Here is an 11,026-nt window from a genome sequence, read left to right as displayed (position 1 = left end):
TGGGACAGAGCAAGTTCCAAGTAAAGAACAGTTTAGGTCCAGGCATGGTGGTACACACCTTTAATCTGGGCCACACTTTCTGCTGGAGTCCTAATTCATAAAGACATTGGAAGAAGGAAGGTTCACTCTTCTTCACATGCTTGCACTTACATGCCAGCTCATCTTTTGGAACCTACGTCTTGAGGATTCCAGCTTATGCAGAAGACCGGCTGAAACAACCAGCCTTGTGGGGCTGAGCAACTACTAGATTGCTGGACTTCCCTTTCACAGTTGCCCATTGCTGTGTTAATCCGACTGCAGATTGTAAATTATTCTAATAATTTCCCTTAGTATATAGAGACATTCCATAAGTTCTGTGACTCTAGAGAACTCTTACTAATACAGAAGGAAATCAGGAAAGGCCCAGCAAGTGTCACACAGACAGACAGACAGACAGACAGACAGACAGACAGACACACACACACACACACACACACACACACACACACACACATCATTACCCAAGGTGGGTGTGGTAAGAATGCAGAGTATTCAGTACAGAAGCAAGTATAGTGTATTTTCTTTGGATGTTTATGTGCAGTGGGAATGAATTGTGATCTTGCAAGAACATAGTGATGGGTGTTGCTAGAAAAAAATTCAATACAGTAAGTTATAGACAGGTCACAATTACTGAGACTTGACACAATTTCTTGTTATTCAGGGGCACTCCATGCTGAAAACTATACCAAACATAACAGCTTATGTGAGTGGTACCCAAACATCAGCTTACATCAGGACTGGTTAGAGGGTTGGGGATACCCAGATGGCTGTCTCCCACCTCAGTGTCTCCAGGGTCATGGGGATGGTGCCCAAGGATTAGGATCTCTAGCAAATTCCTAAGTACTGCTGATGCTGTCCCAGGTGCCACAGTTTCAGAACCATTGGTTAGGTGACAAGATGTCATTCTGCACTTGATAAGAAGTCTGGACTCAGACAACTCTCAGATTGATCTATGGCTAGGGTATTCTGCGGTTCCTACCCTTTGACTTCACCGGGTGTGAGTGGTATGTTTTCATTTCATGCTTATCTCCTTATGGTTATGTAGCCACCAGTGGCCACAGATTACTGGGTTCCTGAAAGGGAAGATGGGGCTGAATGGGAGGTATGGTGAGAGAAGCATGAGACCAAGGCAAATTTCTGATCAAGGCCCCATGTTTACTTATGCATCTGAGCTTATAAAGGGGAGGGAGTGTACCATCCTCCATTATGCCAGGATCTTGCTGTTTTGTGGAGCTCAGGAAAACAGACTCAGCTGCTCACCAAGTAGTGGCTTCCTTCAGGAAGCTTCAGATGTGGCAGGACAATAGACTCCATCTAAATTGGAAGGCTCCACCCTAGGTGGGCTAGGCAGTTGTGGCACAGACAGGGTCGGATTCAGCTTGAGGCTGAGGGGAGGGCACATGGTTACAAGATGGTTACTGTTGCTCCAGACATCACCCTCATACTGCCTTTGTTTTAGTTAGGGTTTTACTACTGTGAACAGATGCCATGATGAAGTCAACTCTTACAAGGACAACATTTAACTGGGACTGTCTTACAAGTTCAGAGGTTCAGTCTACTATCATCAAGGAAGGAACATGGCAGCATACAGGCAGGTATGGTGCAGAAGCTAATAGTTCTACATCTTCATCTGAAGGCTGTTAGAAGACAAGCTTCCAGGCAGCTAGGACGAGTCTCGTAAAGCCCATGCCCACAGTGACACTCTTCTTTCAACAAGGCCACACCTCCGAATAGTGCCACTCCATGGGCCAAGCATACACAAACCATCACAGCTTTCAAGTGTGGAAAGAATTAATGGCCCCAAGAATGTCTGAAAGCATTGGCACACACAGTTGAGGTATCTCTACTTTGATGTAACTTGACATCCTGAGGTCCCTACCGGTCTATTTGTTAAAAATGTTGACTTAGGACTTCTTGTGCTCTGTGGGGGGAAAATATCTCATACATGGCTTTTAGAGTTTTTTGTTTATTTGTTTGTTTGTTTGTTTTGCAACTTTAGAAGTCTGAGACTACTTCAGTGTGGGCAAATTTTCACTTATCAGATGCCCACCTTGGCAGAAAGGGTAACCTAGGGTTACGAGTTAGCATATGCTATGGTTTGAAAAGGGCCATATAGGCTGAAAGCTTGGTTAGCGGCCTGTCATAGTATTAGGAGTTGAATTTAGGAGGTGGGGCCTAGAGAGAGCAAGTTAGGTCTTCGGGGATGTGTCAGTGATTAAAGCACATTGACCAAAAACACAGCTTAGTCTGGAAGGGGTTCGTTTAACAGACAACTGCAGGTTAAAGTCCATCACTGTAGAAACCGGTTAGCAGCTGGTCCCATCCCACCATTCAAGAGCATAGAGAAATGCATGTGTGCATCTCCATGCTTATATAGTCCAAGGCCCCAAACAAGGAAACGTGCCATCCACTCTTACGCTGGGTCTATCCACATCAATTAAGCTAATTAGGACAAACCCTTGAAGGCATGCCTACAGACCAGCCTGTTCAAGACAATGCCTCATTAAAAATCTCTTCATGGTGAGTTTAGGCTGTATCAAATTTACAAAGGAAACTATCCTAGGATCTAGCCTATTCCTCTCTCTGCTTTTGCTTGCTGACACTCTCCAAGGAGTGGCTCCATTCACCTCCCATGTTCTTCAGCACTGTGTATTGTTGTACCAGAGACCACAAAGCACAGGGCCAGATGATCAGGGTTGAAGCCCATGAGACCGTTCTATGGCTTTTCACGTTCTGTTATTTTCTTGTGGTGTGTAGCTGGCATGGACCCATGCATGGCCTTACACAGGCTTGATAAGTGCTCTGTACCTTGGTTACCCTTTGTCTGTCCTTTAAGTTGGTTTTCAGAGGCACTGTGTCTCAGTGATAGAAAGCTGACCACAGGAGCCTCTCAGAAGTCGTATTTATGTCCCCTGCTATTGTCTGGGGCTTATAAAATATCGATATCCTTGAAGAGGATTCTCTCCCCTCGCTGAGCCAACTTTGTTAGTGGCATTCCATAGGTGGGGAAGTTTGGATCTTTTCCAACACAGCCTTGAGAAAAATCTGTGAAATATTTTTCGTTTTGTCCTTATCTTGCGTGGACAGTGGTTGCACGGGGAAAAGGAAGCCTCTTAGAGAAGACCTCTTGATACAGGCACTAAATTTTATCATGGGGCACATCTTAATATTTCATGTTTTTTAATCAGAAATAGTATTTGGCTTGTTTTGGGTTTTGCTTCTGATTGTCCTTATCAAAAACACTGTAAATATTTTTCTTTTAATCTGATCAAACCAGACCAAGCCTGAAATCAGAAATGATTGTTGTTTCTGTATTTCTGGAGTTCCATATAAAATGCCTTCATTCTCGTAAACTGTGCAGTTGGAAGAATCCTGTGGGGTGGAGAGATAAGCCAGACAACGGAGGGAAGGAAGTGGAAGGTTTGAGACTTCATGTCATGGACAGTTAAAATGAGCTGGGCCTTTAAAAATCCTGATGAATTCGCTGCTTCTGTTCAAAACCTCTCAGGGTGAAGTATGCCTTTGGGGTGGTGATTTGCTTTTGAGTTTGGGTGCCTGCCAGCTGGAGAAAGTGCTGCCTTGGCAGTCTGCAGCCAATCTGGAAGGGCAGGGTCTGTGGAGTCACCTGGGAAGGTGTTTTCCTGAATTCCTCCTATGCAGGCTCCAAGAACTAGTAGTCCCTCTGGCTGGAACTGGAGGGTGACTCACTGCTGGCTGTGTTCTTGATGGGTTGCTGCCAAAAGCCAAACATGCTGTGTTCTGATTCCTGGCTGTTCATATGCGGGAGGCCTGGAAGGTATGGTGAGAAGTCTCACAGAGATTTGTGTTTTCTCAGGGACCTTTTTAGTCATTTTCTCTCAAAGGATCTCTGGCTTCTATAAGCAGGGAGGCCCCATCCTCAAAATAGATCAGAAACTTAGATTCTCTTGTTTCGTTCATGTTTTTCCTAGTCTCATTCTCTTTGTCACTGAGACTTGAGTTCAGAATCAAATTATACATTCTCTCTTGATGAAGTTTGGTTTCACCAGTTTCTGCGCCTGTCAAAAATGTGACTAAACACACTAGATATAGTTTGAAATTGTAAGAGAAAGAATCATCCTCTCCATTTGGGATTGGGGAGTCGCATAGAAGTGAAACAGGAAACAGTGGGGAGAGTCTGTTGGGGGACTCTGAGGAAGAGCCTCACCAATCATTCATTTCACACTGTCCTGTGGAGTTAGGCTCCCCGGGCTTGTGGAAAACAACTGAAAAAAATCTGTAAGATCTATGACTTTACTACAGATCTACTGAATTAAGATAGACAGTGCTTGAAGATGGCATAGACTGGATTGTATCTCCCTAAATCTCATACACTGAAGTCTTTATCCCACTTTCCCAAAATGTGATCACTTTGGAAATAAGGTCTTAAAAAGGCAATTAAGAGCACTCCATTGAACACTCCACTGAGCACCCCACTGAGCACCCCACTGAGCACTCACTCCACTGAGCACTCCACTGAGCACTCACTCCACTGAGCACTCCACTGAGCACTCATTCCACTGAGCACCCCACTGAGCACTCACTCCACTGAGCACTCCACTGAACATTCCACTGAGCACCCCACTGAACACTCACTCCACTGAGCACCCCACTGAGCACTCACTCCATTGAGCACTCCACTGAGCACCCCACTGAGGACTCACTCCATTGAGCACTCCACTGAGCACCCCACTGAGGACTCACTCCACTGAGCACTCCACTGAGCACCCCACTGAGCACTCACTCCACTGAGCACCCCACTGAGCACCCCACTGAGCACTCACTCCACTGAGCACCCCAGTGAGAACTCACCCCACTGAGCACTCACTCCACTGAGCACCCCATTGAGCACTCACCCCACTGAGCACTCACCCCACTGAGCACTCACTCCACTGAGCACTCCACTGAGCACTCACTCCACTGAGCACCCCACTGAGCACTCACTCCACTGAGCACTCCACTGAGCATTCCACTGAGCATTCACTCCACTGAACACTCCACTGAGCACTCACTCCACTGAGCACCCCACTGAGCACCCACTCCACTGAGCACCCCACTGAGCATTCCACTGAACATTTCTTTAATCGCCTGTCAACCATTTGAGATTCCTCTGTTGAGAATTCTCTGTTTAGCACCCCATTTTTAATTTGAGTTATTTGGTTTTGTTTGTCCGTTTGTTTGTTTTCATTTCTTTTTCTTTCTTTCTTTTTTTTTTTTTTTTTTTTTTTTTTTTTTTTTTTTTTTTTTTTTTTGAGTCTAACTTCTTGAGTTCTTTATATATTTTTGGATATTAGCCCTCTATCGGATGTAGGATTAGTGAAGATTTTTTTTTCCCAATGTAGAGTTTGCCATTTTGTACTATTGACTATGCCCTTTGCCTTATAGAAGCTTTTCAGTTTCATGAGGTCCCATTTGTTAATTGTTGCTCTTAGAGCCTGAACCATTGATATTCTGTTCAGGAAAATTTCCCCTGTGCCAATGTGTTCAAGGCTCTTTCCCACTTTCTCTTTTATTAGATTCAGTGTATCTGGTATTATGTGGAGGTCCTTGATCCACTTGGACTTGAGCTTTGTACAAGGAGATATGGGTCGATTTGCATTATTTTCCATGCAGACCACCAGTTAGATCAGCACCATCTGCTGAAGATGCTTTCTTTCTTTTTTCCTCCCATTGTATGGTTTGGTTTCTTTGTCAAAGATCAAGTGTTCATAGGTATATGGTTTTATTTCTGAGCCTTCAATTCTATTCCATTGGTTGACCTGTCTGTCTCTGTACCAATACTATGCAGTTTTTTTTCACTGTTGCTCTATAGTACAGCTTTAATCTGGCACTTCCTCAGAAAGTTGGAAATAGTTCTACCTGATGACCCAACTACACCACTCCTGGGCATATACCCAACTGATGCTCCAACATATAACAAGGACATGTGCTCCACTATGTTCATAGCAGCCTTATTCATAATAACCAGAAGCTGGAAACAACCTAGATGTCCCTCAGCTGAAAAATGGATACAGAAAATGTAGTTCATTTTATACGACACAATACTACTCAGCTATTAAAATCTAGGACATAATGAATTTTGCAGGCAAATGGATGGAACTAGAAAATATTATCCAAGATAACATAGTGGGATAAACCAGACCCAAAAGGACATACACGGTATGTACTCACTGATAAGTGGATATTAGCTGAAAAGTACAGATCACCCATGATACAACTTGCAGACTGTATGAAGTTTAACAAGAAGAAAGGCTCAAGTGTGGACACTTCAATCCCACTTAGAAGGGGGGGATAAAAAAAGTCATAGGAGGGAGGGACCTGAATGGAAGAAGTGATGGGGAGGGGAGAAGGGAGTCAGGATCAGGTACAGGGGGAGACAAGAGAGAAGCCTAGAGGGTCAGGAGAATGAATGGAAATGTGCAGCTTTGGGGGTTAGGGGCATGGAGAACCTTTAGAAAGTCCCAGAGTCCTGGTATATGAGAGGCTCCCAGGATTCAATGGGGATGACCTTAGCCAAAATTCCCAACAGTGAGGAAATGAGACCTGAAGAGACTGCCTCCAGCAGATAGATATGGCCCCCAGTGGAGACCCCCATCTTCAAAAATTTTGATCCAGAATTGGGACAAAATTGAGCAGAGACTGAAAGAAAGGTCATCCAGTGACAGGCCTAACTTGGGATCCATCCCATGCTCATTCACTAAACCCTGACACTATTATTGATGCCATGTTGTGCTTGCATACAGGAGCCTAGCATGGCTGTCCTCTGAGAGACTCTACCAGCAGCTGACTGAGACAGATGCAGATACTTACATCCAACCATTGGACTGAGGTCAGGGTCCCCTATGGAAGAGTTAGGGGAAGATTGAAGGAGCTGAAGGGGGTGGCAACTCTACAGGAAGATCTGAAGTTTCAGCTAACCTGGACTCCTGGGAGCTCCCAGAGATTGAGCCACCAACCAAAGAGCTGGTGTGTGGCCCCTGATACATATGTAGCAGAGGACTGCCTTGTGTGGTGTCAGTTAGTGGGAGAGAATGCACCTAATCCTGTAGAGACTTGATGACCAGGGAAAGAGGATACTGGTGTGAGGGTGAGATGTGTGGGTGTGTGTGTGGGGGTGGGGTGGGTGGATGTGTGGAGGAGCACTCTCTCAGAGGCAAAGGGGTTGGGGGATGGGGTGAAGAACTCTGGGAGGGGGACTGGGAAGGAGGGCAACATTTGTAATGTAAATAAATAAAATAATTTAACTAAAAATGTTTTTCAAGATAAAGTGATTAAGTTAAAATGAGACTGTTAAGGTAGACTGTAATCTAGTTTGGTTGATGTCCTTATAAGAAGGGATTAGGATACAGATATATGAAAAGCTGTTATATGGATACAGGAGGAGGCAGCCACTTGCAAGTCTAAGATCCGACAGAAGAAACTGAACTTTGACCCCTCATCTTTGAGCACAACCTCCATAGCCATAGGAAAACACAATTTTGATATTTAAAACAGCCTGTGGAGCTTTATAATGGCAATTGCAGTACTCTCATGGGAAGAATATTGCATTTTCAAGATATCCCTTAAGTGTTTGTGTGTGTGTGTGTGTGTGCATATTAAAGTTAAAGAATAATTATTTTAGGGTTTGAAAAATAAAATTGTATTAGCGAAAGCTTTGTGCATTGACTGCTTTTCTCTTGCTGTGATAAAATATCACAGATAAGAACTTATAGAAGGAAGTGTTTATTTGGGTTTGTAGTTCCAGAGGGTCCCTAAAGGCAGAGATAGCACGGGAGCAGGTAGCAGACATGGTGGCTACAGCTAAAAGTGAGAGCTGACGGTTCATGTCTTGAACTGTGAGCAGGAAGCAAAGAGTAGGTGAATCCCAAGAACAGCTCGAAAACTGCAAAACCCGCCTTCCAGTGATGTACTTCCTCCAGCCTGGACACGCCCCCTAATGCCACCAACTGGGACCAAACTTCTGCACCTCAGGACACAGTCTCATTCCATCCACCACACTCTGTTTTTAAATTTTGTTTTAGCAACTGATTAAACCGATCAACCAAATAAAATAATTTAGAGAAGTAAGGAAATTGAAACCCCAAAGGCTGTGCAGTTACTCTAACCCGATGCACCATGCGGATGCACACTGCATGAGCTTTGTTTGTTAAATAATCACTCAGAACTCAGCAGCTCCCAGGTCCAGGCTCAGGGAGAACGCTCTGCTCTCAGCACTGTGCTTTCTTCTGCAAAGAGAAATGCATACTGGTATCCTCAGAGGGAAATATACTAGTTCACATGACATAGCACCAAGGCCTGGCTCAGGATGAGACACATGCAGAGCCTGGGGCATAAGCTAAGAGGAGACAAGGTCATGCACGTCTGGAATCTACAGTTATACAACCAGGAGGGTTGGGCGCTCTGGGCACAGATGCTAGGCAGGTTCTCACTCACGATGAGAGTCCTGCTAGGGCTGTGTCGGCATTTGTAGAATATTGTCTACTAGAGTTCATGATCTAATTACTGCTTACTCATTCTAGATGAGGTCCTGTCCTGTGTAAGAGTAGCAATGTGTCCCCTTCCAGGATAGAGGGGTTTGCTTGCTTTTGTAGGCAGGGCGGCCATTTTGACTGTGTCTGAGTGAGCCCAGAAGGTGGTGGGAACACACATCCCTGGAAGCTGAGCACCTCCACTGTGTGCCAGGGCTGGCATCTGCTTAGTTCCCTGTTCTTATTTCTATTGAAAGTCAACCAAAAAGCCTGTTCTTGACTACAGTCAGGGCCAGTAAAAGCTTGGGAACAGATGGGGACAATCCCTCGCCCTTTCTATGTGACCCACTTGCTATTTCTCCAGAGCATCCAAGAAGTTACCAACAAAACTGGAGATTGTCTGTTGAATTTCTAGTAGGTTGGGGTGTGATTCTTCTGCAGGTTGAGGTCAAGTCTAAGGATTATTTGCTCCAAGGACCACCCCAAAAGAATCTCTCAAGGTCTTCAGATGTAAGAGCAATTGCTTGTAGAGACATAGGGCACCAAAGAATCTATGAGCTTATCTTACAGGTGGGAAACCCAGGCAACAGACATGAACTGACTAATCATGACATCATAGCAGCAGACTAACATAAACACAGGGAGGGGCTGGCAATGAAGACCAGATGCAGGGGCCTGCGTTCTTCTTTACACACTAAGCCTGTGCAGGAGCCCTTACTCAAGAGGCTGTAGACTCATGTATTTTTCTCTTCAGAGACATTTCTGAAGCTTTGAACACTACTTATTCCACTGTATTAAGATTATCCCTTAATTTATCACCCAGGTTCTCCTAGAAGAGGAAGAAGAGTGGGTGGATTTCAGTATTAATTTCTAAGATGACCTTGGTGTCACTTCCCAGCCTAGTTCTGGTGGTCTTTTGTACCCATGAATGCTCTGAGGGAATTGCTCTCCATCCTGCTCTTGGCCAGTATGGTCTTTGAGTACACCTGTCATGGTGGCTTTCTTCCACAGTAGTCTAATCTTCACCAACCTTTGCACCATCACCAGCAAGAGATGTAACTAAGTTTGTCCTTTGGAGAACTTTAGAGGTCAGAGAGCAGTATAATGTTCCCTTACTCACATCGTGAAAGGAGAATTATACATCATCTGCTCATGACAAATCAGGTCTCTGTAGCAGTTGTCCCTTAGCAAATCTTTTTTTTTTAATTTAATTTTTTTACTTATTTATTTTTTATCCTGCTCTCTGCCCCTCCCAGTCACCCCTTCCCACAATCCTTCCTCCACCCTCCTCCTCTTCTCCTCTGACACTTCATCTCTCACTGTGGCCAGACAATGCAGCCTAGCTAGAAGTACATATCCAATGCATGCAACAGCTTTTGGGACAGCCCCCATCCAGTTATTTGGGATGCCCATGACGACCTAGTTGCGCATCTGCTATATGTGTGCACGGGGCCTAGCACCAGTCTAGCCTGTGTGTGTTCTTGGGTGGTTCAGACTCTTGAGAGCCCCAAGGGTCCAGGTTATTTGACTTGTTCATCTTCCCATGGAGTTCCTGTCCCTGTCAAGGCCTGCAGCCTTTCCTCCTATTCGTCTGAATACCTCCACTATCAGATCAGGTAAGAAGAGACTCAAAGTCACAGAAGGAATGATTGGTTGACTATGTAAAATCAACAGCCCTTTTCTACTCATATTAGTGCTTTGAACCTAAGCTGTCTCATTCATGCTGACAAGCATAAACATCCTTCTGATATTTATAATTTCAAGATAGATCAAATAAATTTAGCATTTTGCTTTCACAAAATATTGCTGTTAATTTCTTCCCCTTTGCCTTAGGCATAGAGAAAGAAATTGAAGAAGTCTCTGGAATCTGGGAAACACATGCCCTTTTCAAGGCTCCCTCTAATTCCCAGATGCCATTTGTGTGTAAACGCATTTTTAGACCATCTTGTGCACTGCATAGTTATTTGATCAAAGAGAACATTTACATCTTACTGTGTTACTGGGAAGGGATACACCTGGCATAGCAGTGAGACAGGCGTGCAGTCCACCTCTGCCTGCACAGGTATTTACTGTGCGTGTGTTCCAGTTTCCACCTGCGAGTTCTTGCGGGTCAAGGGTTTGGTAGGAGGTGTTTAAGGTTTGTTGCAAGAGTTCTCGTAAGGGTCGAGTTTAATACAATGTCAAGGGAAAAATGGGGCTTTCAAGTGACTGACAAAAGATGGGCTGAAGAAAGTTGGAATGATCTTATTTTTTTTTTCCAGCAGAGAGTACACCTGGAAATCTTCTAAAGAAAGTGAGTTAAAGCTGGGAGGTGGTGGCGCACGCCTTTCATCCCAGCACTTGGGAGGCAGAGGCAGGTGGATTTCTGAGTTCGAGGCCAGCCTGGTCTACAGAGTGAGTTCCAGGATAGCCAGGGCTACACGGAGAAACCCTGTCTCAAAAAACTGAAAAGAGAGAGAGAGAGAGAGAGAGAGAGAGAGAGAGAGAGAGAGAGAGAGAGA

The sequence above is a fragment of the Mastomys coucha genome, unplaced genomic scaffold, assembly GCF_008632895.1.
Source record: "Mastomys coucha isolate ucsf_1 unplaced genomic scaffold, UCSF_Mcou_1 pScaffold12, whole genome shotgun sequence".
NCBI classification, from domain to species: Eukaryota; Metazoa; Chordata; class Mammalia; order Rodentia; family Muridae; genus Mastomys; species Mastomys coucha.
This window is presented reverse-complemented; position numbering follows the sequence as displayed.